This window comes from Fukomys damarensis, unplaced genomic scaffold, assembly GCF_012274545.1.
Source record: "Fukomys damarensis isolate Sample0158 unplaced genomic scaffold, DMR_v1.0_HiC HiC_scaffold_28, whole genome shotgun sequence".
NCBI classification, from domain to species: domain Eukaryota; kingdom Metazoa; phylum Chordata; class Mammalia; order Rodentia; family Bathyergidae; genus Fukomys; species Fukomys damarensis.
The window spans coordinates 2,884,293-2,894,236 of NW_022900940.1; the positions used below are offsets into that span (position 1 = coordinate 2,884,293).

At 38.0% G+C, this 9,944-nt stretch overlaps 1 pseudogene; it reads left to right on the forward strand.

Moving 5' to 3' along the window:
- The first annotated feature begins 328 nt into the window (after positions 1 to 328).
- LOC104870490 lies at positions 329 to 4,506 on the forward strand (annotated as a pseudogene).
- The last annotated feature ends 5,438 nt before the right edge of the window (positions 4,507 to 9,944 follow it).

Here is a 9,944-nt window from a genome sequence, read left to right on the forward strand (position 1 = left end):
CAGCAGGAAAATCATAGCAGGATACCTGGCCACTGGTTGAAGTGGTTTTACCTGATTGATTCAGACCTGCTCCAGACAGTATTTTTTAAATTAATCTCAAGCCACCCGGATTGGGGTATTAATTACCACTGTCTTGCTATTTAACCTAATCATGGGATTAAAAGCCTTCATAGGTGTGGGGATGTAGCTCAGTGGCACAGCACCTACCAGGCAAGTGTGAGGTCCTGAGTTCAATTCCTGGTACCAAAAAAAAAAAAAAAAAACATCCTTCATATTCATAGCCCCTGCACATTCACAGAGGCAGAAGTTATAGAAAACATATACAGCAATGGTCAAGGAAGTTGGTGGTGCCTATGGTGACTTTTTGACTTTCCAAGATTACACACAGCATATTCAGCTTCCTAGACCCTTCGGCGGGAGTTATTGTCAGTATTCAGGAGATGGGTAAATAAGTGGACAGTTACTACCCCCAAGAACCACCTCACTGATGTCATAACAAGTCACAGTATCATTCTGGACACATTTAATTGAGTAATCTATTCAGCTCTCAGAACCTAAAGTAGACTGCCCAGGTTCACAAGACAATGGTCGGGAGATCAGAATGGCACAAAACGGAGCTTCCAGGCAGAGGCACGAGCAGTTGTAGGAGCTAAGGAAACTGCAGAAAGTATTACAGGGAATTTTGCATCATAAAGAGTTCTGAATGGTCAAGTCCCTTATCCATTCATAGCCTCAGTCTCTTTATCTTTAAAACAGAAATTGATGCGCTCATTCCCATCCATTGTGAGGAATAAATGAGAGGATACATGTCGAGCCCTTGGCACAAGGCCTGGAGCACAATAGGCTTGCAATTCCCAGTAGCTGCTGTGTTCCTCCTGATCTTCCTTGCCGGGCACAGCCTCAGCCACACAAACCTGTGTTGCTGTAACACAGTTGAAGGTAGGCAGTTTGGGAAGCTGTGCAGCTTTCGTCCCAGGAGGGGCTCCAGAGCTGTAGCAAACAAGCTCACTGGTGTGTCCCTAAGCCACCCCAGGCCATCGTTTCTGAGTCTGTTAAACTGAGATCGCCTCCCTGCTCTGCTTCCTCTGACAGAGAAAGTTTGTGGAAGCAATTCAAGGCTTCCACAAGGAGAAATGCACCGTAGGTAATAATACAGTGATAAATACTTTGCATCCTTGTCTTGTGTCTCTGCCCCACAGCACGAAGGCATTCTTGTAGCTCCGTCATGTCTTGGTAACAGAACCTTCCTGAACCATCTATCATCCCATTACTTAGAGCTGGAATTTGATTATGCATTCATTTAGACTCTCGATACAGACTGCTGCATACTAGTGAGCAGCCAGGAATCAATTAGCGCTCCGTTTTCCTGTCGTCACACCTGTAGTTTGGAGTGGGCACAATTTCTCTTCCCTCCACGTCTGAAATCTCAGGGATGTTCTCAGAATCTTGAAGGCTCATTAGTTGCCAAATATTTTCTAACGCATAGTTTCATGTATTCTCAGTCAAACAGGACACGTCTCAGTGTGCTCTTTTATAAATGACTTGCAGAGATGCCCTCTGAACACAGATGTGACTCATTAGAACCCATGCACCAGGCTATTTTGGTGTGGGATGTGAATATTAAGTTCTGGATTCATTAAATTTCAAATGCCAGTGTTCAAGTTTTTAATAACATAGATATAAGTGGGAAAGAGAATGGGAATGTATTTTCATGCTTGTTTAAGAGCTAAAGATATTAATGAAGGAAGAATTGTTTCTTGCAAATATTTTCTTGGGTTGGTGTAGTATGGTTTTGTAATATGAGTACAGTTCATAGAATCAAGTTGCTTGCTTAAACTGCGCAGGGAAAATAGCCCAAAAGAGTACAAAGAATAATAGTGGGAGAAGAAGCTTGTTGATAAATCACACTGCTGAGAAACATTCATGCAGACCAGGGGTTGGCAAATAAGGTACAGTTCATTGCTTGCTTTTGTTTAAAAAAAAAAAAAAAGCACTAAAGGACTCTTATCACAGTGACGTATGCACACCCATGTTTATAGCGGCACAGTTTGTAATAGCTAAAACTTGGAAACAGCCCATTTGCCCATCAGTTGGAAACTGGATAAAGAAGATGTAGTTTTTCTATAAAATGGAATATTACTCAGCCATAAAGAACAAGAAATTAGAGTCATTCATCGGGAAATGGATGCATATTGAGGATATACTCCTAAGTTAAATAAATAAGTCACACATATGCAAATACCGAATAGTTTCTCTGGTGTGAATAAATTGCAATAATACATAAGATCCTAATAAGATTACTGACATTGTGAAATGGGAAGAAAGGGGCTAAAGGTGTAGGGAAGGTGGGATGGATAGGGGAAGGGTAATAAGGGAAAAGAAAAAAATGTAAGATAAAAGATGGAAATAAAGTGCTTGTAGATGGGGAGGGGTGGAGGGGGTGAAGGGAGTGCAGGAACAAGGGGAAAAAATGAGAACCAAGACCTGTCATGTAGAGGTACAGGATCCCAACAATGAATGTAACTGTACTGTATCCCTAAAATGTACCAATAAACTCAATGAAAGCTGAAAAAAAAAGTTTTGGGCCGGGGATTTAGCTCAGCGGTTTGGTGGCCTGCCTTGCAAGCGCAAGGACACGAGTTCGATCCCAGGTACCAAAAAAAAAAAGTTTTACTGGATTATTGTCACGTTTCTTTGGTTGCTTACTATGTATGCTGTTTACTCAGCACAATTGCAGAATCGAGAAGTTTGCCAGAAAGTACATAGCCCACAGAGCCTAAAATAGTCATTACTTGGCCATTGACCAAAAAACAATTCTAGGCTTTAATATAAAATACCAAGAGTTACATTTCTTTTTTTTAAGGCCACTGACTATAAAATACATTTAGAATATTTCTGTGCATATATTTAAGTCACAATAGAATTAAGGTAGAAAGTACCTCGAGAGAGGGCAAAGTGTCCCTTTCCAAAGAGTCTCAAAATACACAAAGCACACACTAAAAAAAAAGTGAGATTATTTGACATTAATAGCTGGATGCTTCACTACTGAAAACTGAAAATATGTAGAACAACTGTACTGAAAATGGATAAGAAAATAAGCTCGAACACTATGAAGTAACTAATCCAGCACACCTGTAAAATACTTCACCCAGCAGGAGTGAATGCAACTTCTTCTCAAGTGCACCTGGAACATTCTCCAGAAAAGATTATGTATTAGGCAATAAAATAAGTCTTGATAATTTTTAAATTAAAATCCTGCGAGTATGCTAACAGAAGAAAATTGGGGGAATTCACCAACATGTAGACATTAAACAAGATATTCCCAAATAACCAGGAGGTCAAAGAAGAAAATCACAATGGAAATTAGAAAACAAGTTGAGATTGATGTGAACAAAAACACAGCATCACAAAACATACAGGATGCAACTATTTGTAACTGTGTATACCTGTGTTAAAAAGAAAGGCCTCAGTGGATTCTGGGTGTCAGATTGAGTACCAGTACATGCTGGCTCGGGCCCCGCATGAGCTAAAAGAGCATCACATTGCCCAAGCGAGGCTGTTGTAGGAGGAGCTCAAGCAGACAGACCATGCTAAGCTTGAGCATGCCACTGTCCTCAGAGATGAATAATTCTGTCAACGGTGCCCAAGGAGAACTGAAGGAAAGTCATGTGAGGATTGAGAGCCTCTGGTCTCAACTTTCTAATCTACAGAAAGTCTAGAGTATGTTTAGAAAGGATTCAAGAATCGGGGGACTTGTTTGGTAGAAAAAGAGAGAACTCTCGTCCCATGCTGGCTGAGAGAGAGATGCTGGAAATAAGGGACCAGATGCAGCAACAGTTCAATGATCATGAGCAGCTTCTGGATGTTAAACTAGCCCAGGATGTGGAGATCAGCACTTACAGGAAACTCTCAGAAGGTACAGAAGAGAGCTCGAAGCTCTCTCCAAGTCTTCCTTTATATGTAACCGTGTCCAGGGAATCCTCTGGTCACAGCGTGTGCACCACTAGGGGAAAGCAGAAGAGAGTTGATGTAGATGCATCTGAGGCAAGGAAGTGTTAGCATCTCACGTCCTGCCTCAGCCCCTGGGAATGTGCGGATTGAAGAGATAGATGTTGATGGGACATTTATTCACTTAAAAAATACTTCCAAACTGAATCAGCCAATGGGAGACTGGGAGGAGATCACCTGTCCCTTACAAGTATACCTCAGGATATGTACCAAAGGCAAGCTGGACTGTCACAATCTGGGCTGTGAATGCTGGTATCATGGCCAGTCCTCCCCCTGACCTCATCTGGAAGAGCCAGAGCTCTTGGGACACTGGTGAGGAAGTGAACAGTATATTGAAAAATTCTCAGGGAGAGGAGGTTGCACCAAGTACAGTCTTTAAAACAACCACACCTGGACAGGAAAAGGAGGAGGAAAAAATCACCTGGAGTGGTTGCTGAAGAACTTTTTCACCAGCAGGGAGCCCCGAGAGCATCCAATAGATGCTGTGTAATTGTGTAAACTTCTCAACGCAACTGTCTTCCCAGGTATGCCAAAGGTATACCTGGTATGATAATCCTGTATACAGTTCACAGCCTTCTCAGAAGCACAGAATATTTTTATATTGCTTTATGTGAAGTTTTAAGCTGCGGATTTCCTTTTGACACTGAAAGTTTTGTAAAAGAAATCATCTCCACACACTTCGTTGCAAAATGTGAGTTACTGCCGCTGACCTGTGTGCTATTTTGAAAGGGTCTCTCACATTTTTTGGCCTTTGTTTTGCACGTGTGTATATGTTTTCTGTTGTTTAAGATCTTATGGGGTGGGACGGGGGGGTAAATGAATCTCCGTGTGTCTGTATAAATTGAAGATTGCTCCATCTGGACTGGCAGTCTGCTCTTGGCTCTTCTCCGCTACATATAACGGTGCTATAAGGGAGGGGAAAGCATTTCTCAATATATTGAACTTTTATACTGAACTTTTTTGTAAAAAGCAATCAAGGTACAAATCTTGTTTTGTTTTTTAAATAGAAAAAAATAGAAAAATTTGATAAAAAAGCAATATTAATCTAATCATGCAAACTCTCTGGATGGAGGACTCCACAGCACCATTCTATGGTTATTTCTCTTCGAATCTTAATTCACGAGGGCAATGGAGTCGGGCAGGGGTGGTGGGATGAGGGAAGGGTTTCTCTATTAAAAATACATTAGCTGTGTTTTTTGAGGTAGTGTGACATGCTGAAATTTCTTATGTGATATTAACTAATTCAAAGTTCTTTTATTTAAAATTTTAAAAAAGAAAGGCCTCAGATCAGTAAAACAGCCTTACTACACCTCAGAATGGGAAAAAGAAAGAACTACACCCCACAACACAGAAGGCAAAAAAATAATTACAGCAAAAATAAATGAAAGTACAAAAACCAAAAAATCAACAAGATCCAAAGATCAGTAACACTGAGAAACCTTAAGCTAGACTAACCAAGACAAAAAGAAAACTCAAAGTATTAAAATCATAAAAGATTATTTACTTATTTTATTAATGGACAATTGATTTGACAAGTGTGAAAAACAGTTCAGTGGGGGAAAGAAGTGTGTGTGTGTGAGAGTGAGAGATTAGGGATTGAACCCAGATTCATTTTATTGAAATGCATCCCAGTTTTGTTTTGTTTTTTAAACTGTACTAGGAATTGAACCCAGGGCCTTTCTTCTCTGCTAAATTTCTAGCACTTTTTAATTTTTATTTCATTAACAGGTCTTGCTAAGTTGCTAAGTTTCCCAGACTGGGCTCAAATCTGCAATCCTCTTGCCTCAGCCTCCCAGAGTGCTGAGATTACAGGTTCTACCACACCCTGGTGCCTAGAAATTTTTAAATATTCTAAAAATCCACTGAATAGTATCTGTTAAAAAGTGAATTTTATGGTTCATGAACTATATCTCAATAGCAAGAAAACAAAACAAAAAGGGCAGTAGAATAGGTTGGTTTGCTATTCATTTGTCCAAAACAAAGCACTTTTCTGCAACTTGCCATCTTTTCCCTTTTCTCTTAAGTATTATTTTTTCATCTACCTACTAGGCAACAGGTTAAAATTCCATGAGAGAATTCCAGTCTTTGGAAAATACAATATGAGGCATGATCAAAATATTATTTTTTGTGGATTAATTTAAAAAAAAAGAAGGGCCAGGAATGTAGCTCAGTGGTCCCATGTCTGCCTGGCAAACATGAAGTCCTGAGTTCCATTTCAGGTACCAAAACAAAAAAAAAAAATGTTTTATACTAAAAGACACATTGCCTTCTCAGAATTCTGCCCCTCCCTTCAAACATGTTTTTCCCACCAGTCTTATCATTTTGTGAAATTTTACCACTTCTGGAAGTCATCTTATATAAATGTCTTTACAAGGTGTGATCAAAAATATGGTGCACACTGCTGCCCAGTGCCACCCACAGAAGGGCAGGCTCATAAAAACATCATGGTTCATCTTCATCCACCTAATTTGTCTGATCTAGCATCAGGAGACTCTAGCTCTTCCCCAAAGTCAAAAAGACTCTGAAAGGTAAACATTTTTAATTGATTCATGACACCAAAACAGCCACAATACCACAAGTAAAGATACTCACAGAAGGCAACTTCCAGAACTGCCTCCAGAAAATAGTAAGGAGGAAGAGATGTGTGTTTCAAGCAAGGGAAAGTATTCTGAAAGGGATTAATGGCAGTAGAATAGGTTGGCTTGCTGTTCATTTGTCCAAAACAAAACAGTTTTCTTTTCTTAATTTTACTGTAATGTGTTTTTTTTTATTTTGACATTCACTGTGGCTTCTTTAACTAATTAATATTATTGGTACATTTAAGGTATACAATGTACTGATATTCATCATTGAAAATTTGAACCTTTACATGATCTGCTTTGGTTCTTATTTTTTCCCTATTCCCTTTCCCCCGCTTCAACACTTCCACCTCTCCCTATCTACAAACACTTTGTTTCCATTTTTTTATTTTTCTCGTGTTAATTCCATTCCCTTCTTTCTTTTCCCCTACCCTCCCATTGTCCGTTCTACTTGCATTCACTGTGGGTTCTTTTTTTTTAATTGAGTTTATTGGTACATTCTAGGTACACAGTACAGTTACATTCTTTATTGGGATCTTGTACCTCTGCATGACAGGTCTTTGTTCTCATTTTTTCCCCTTGTCCCTGCCCTCCCTTCACCCACTCCTTACCTCCCCATTTACAAACACTTCCATTTTTTCATTTTCTCATATTTTTTCTTTCCCTTATTACCTTTCCCCTACCCTTCCCACTCTCCCTACACCTTTAGCTCTTTTCTTCCTATTTCACATTGTCAATTATTTCATTAGGATCTTATGTACTATTATGGTTTTTCATACCAGAGAAACTATTCAGTATTTACACATGTGACTTATTTATTTCACTTAGGAGTATATCCTCAGTATGTATCCATTTTCCTATGAATGAATCTAATTTCTCATTCTTTATGGCTGAGTAGTATTTTGAATACTACTCACTGTGGTTTTGATGACACCTCTTATATGTACTTTTCCTTGTTTCTTCCAAGAAGTATAAATAACTCTGGACAAATGTAAGAAAAATCTAATAGATAAGAAGCAGAAGCCAGGTGGGGTAGGGAGCTCAGGATGTGGGAAATAATATGATAGTGAATTCTTTGAGTTACCTTTCTGTCACATATGTCTCAAAGCAATGCAGAAACCAACAGCCTTAAAACCACTAATAGGCAGGGCCAGGTACTTGGCTCAGTGGTTCCACTGCCTGACTCTCAAGTGCTAGGGCCTGAGTTCGACCCCCAGTACCAACAAAAAACAAAACAACAACAACAAAACACTAATGGGCATAGACAGGGCAATTTCCTAACATTTGAAGAGCTCAAAGCATCTCTGAACCATCTCTAAACAATCTCTCCTAAAAAACAGAAGAGATAAAATCATCTCTCAATTTATTTTATATAGCTAGTATTATTCTAATACCAAACCTGATGGAGATAATACCAAAAAAAGAAACTATTGTATAATATGCTTCATGAATATACACATAAAAATGCTTAGCAAAATACATACAAATAGAATTTGGTAATACACAGAAATATGCATGAGTCAAGTCTGCTTTGTGCCAATGATGCTAAATTAAGATACTCAAATATAAATATTCATTCTACTAACAGATTAAAGAAGAAATACAAGAAGTTCAGGTCAATCATAGCAAGAAAGTGTGTGATAGTATTCAACTCCTATTTGTGACAAAATGTCTCAGAAGAATAGAAATGGAGATTTCCTCAGCGTGTTGAAGAACACCAACCAAAAACCTACAGCTGACATTCTTATTGTTGAAAAGTCCTTTCCCCTGAGAACAAGGTAAGAACAGTTGCTGTCGCCACTTTTATTCAACATGGTAAGTTTGAACCCAAGAATAGAAAAGGAAAGGTCACATGTATCAGAAAGGAAGAAACAAGACCCTCTTTTTGCAGATGGCATGATGTTTTATTTGGAAAATATCAAGGAATCTACAAAGAAAAGCCAACAATAAACCTCCTAAAACTTAAATTGAGTTCAGTGAGGTCTCAGGATATAAGATTAACATATAAGAATCAATTATATTTTTACATATTAGCAATGAGTATAGGAGAAATAAATTAATACCACTTATAATCACCCCCATAACATGATGCACTTGGTTATAAATCTATCCAAACCTCTGTAAGATGCATATGCTAGATGCTTAAAATTTTATAGTATTGATAAGATCAAAGAAGATCTAAATAAATCAAGATCCAGGCGGGGTGATGCAGATTATCATCCCAGCACTCAGAGAGGCTGAGGCAAGAATGTTTGAGCACAGCCTGGGCAACTCAGTGACTTAGTGAGTGAGATCCCGTATCAAAATTTAAAAAAATAGAAAAAGTGCTAAGGATGTAGTTCAACTATGAAGGCCCTGGATTCAATCTCCAATACTGAAAAAATACAATAAAATAAAAGATATTCCATGTTCATGGATGGAAATACTCAATAAATATTTATTCTAATATTAATGAATAAGTTTAGCATAATTTCTATGAAATTCCTAGCAATATGCTATAAATGTAGATAAGACTACTCTAAAATTCACTTAGAAAGGAAAATAAACTAGAATAACTAAAAATGATTCTAAAAAATAAGAATAGCATGGCAAAAATCACTTGGCCTATCAATTTTAAGATTTTTATTATATAGTAGTCATGACTGCATGTTTAGTAGAACAACATACACACAGATAAATGGAACAGACTAGAGAACTAAGAAATAGCTTCATACAAGTCTGGCAAACTTTTTTTTTTTAATGGTACAAAAGTGATTTGGTGATAGTCTTTTGAGCAGGGTTATTGGAGCAATGGGACATCCATAGGCCAGAAAAAGAACCTTAACATAAACTTAAACTTTATACATCAATAAAAGTGAATTTAAATGTAAAACTGTAAAATGTACAGAAGATAAGGAAGAAAATTTTAGGAAAATAGAGCTTGATGAGATACAAGACATGACACAAAAACATCACCTACAGAAGAAGAGAAGGAGGAAGAGGAAGGGGAGGAGGAGGAAGAATAATTCAGGCCTCATCACAAGCTTAAAACTTTTGCCTGGGAAAAGATCTAGCTTTAAAAACAAATAGATAAACTATAGAACAAAAACTTTACAAATCACATATCTGACAACAGACTCATGGATGGGATATTTAAAGAAATTTCAAGATAGGTGCAGTGGTGCATGCTTGTAATCCCAGGGCTCTGGTGAGGCAAGGAAGAGATCTGAAGTTCAAGCCCAATCTAATAACGTGATGATTTAGTGACTTCAAAAAACCTTGTCTCAAAATAAAAAAGACCGGTGGAACTCAGTGTAAAAGCCGTGGGTTCAGTCCCCAGTACCGAAAAGAAAAAAAAAAAAAAAAAAAAAAAAAAAA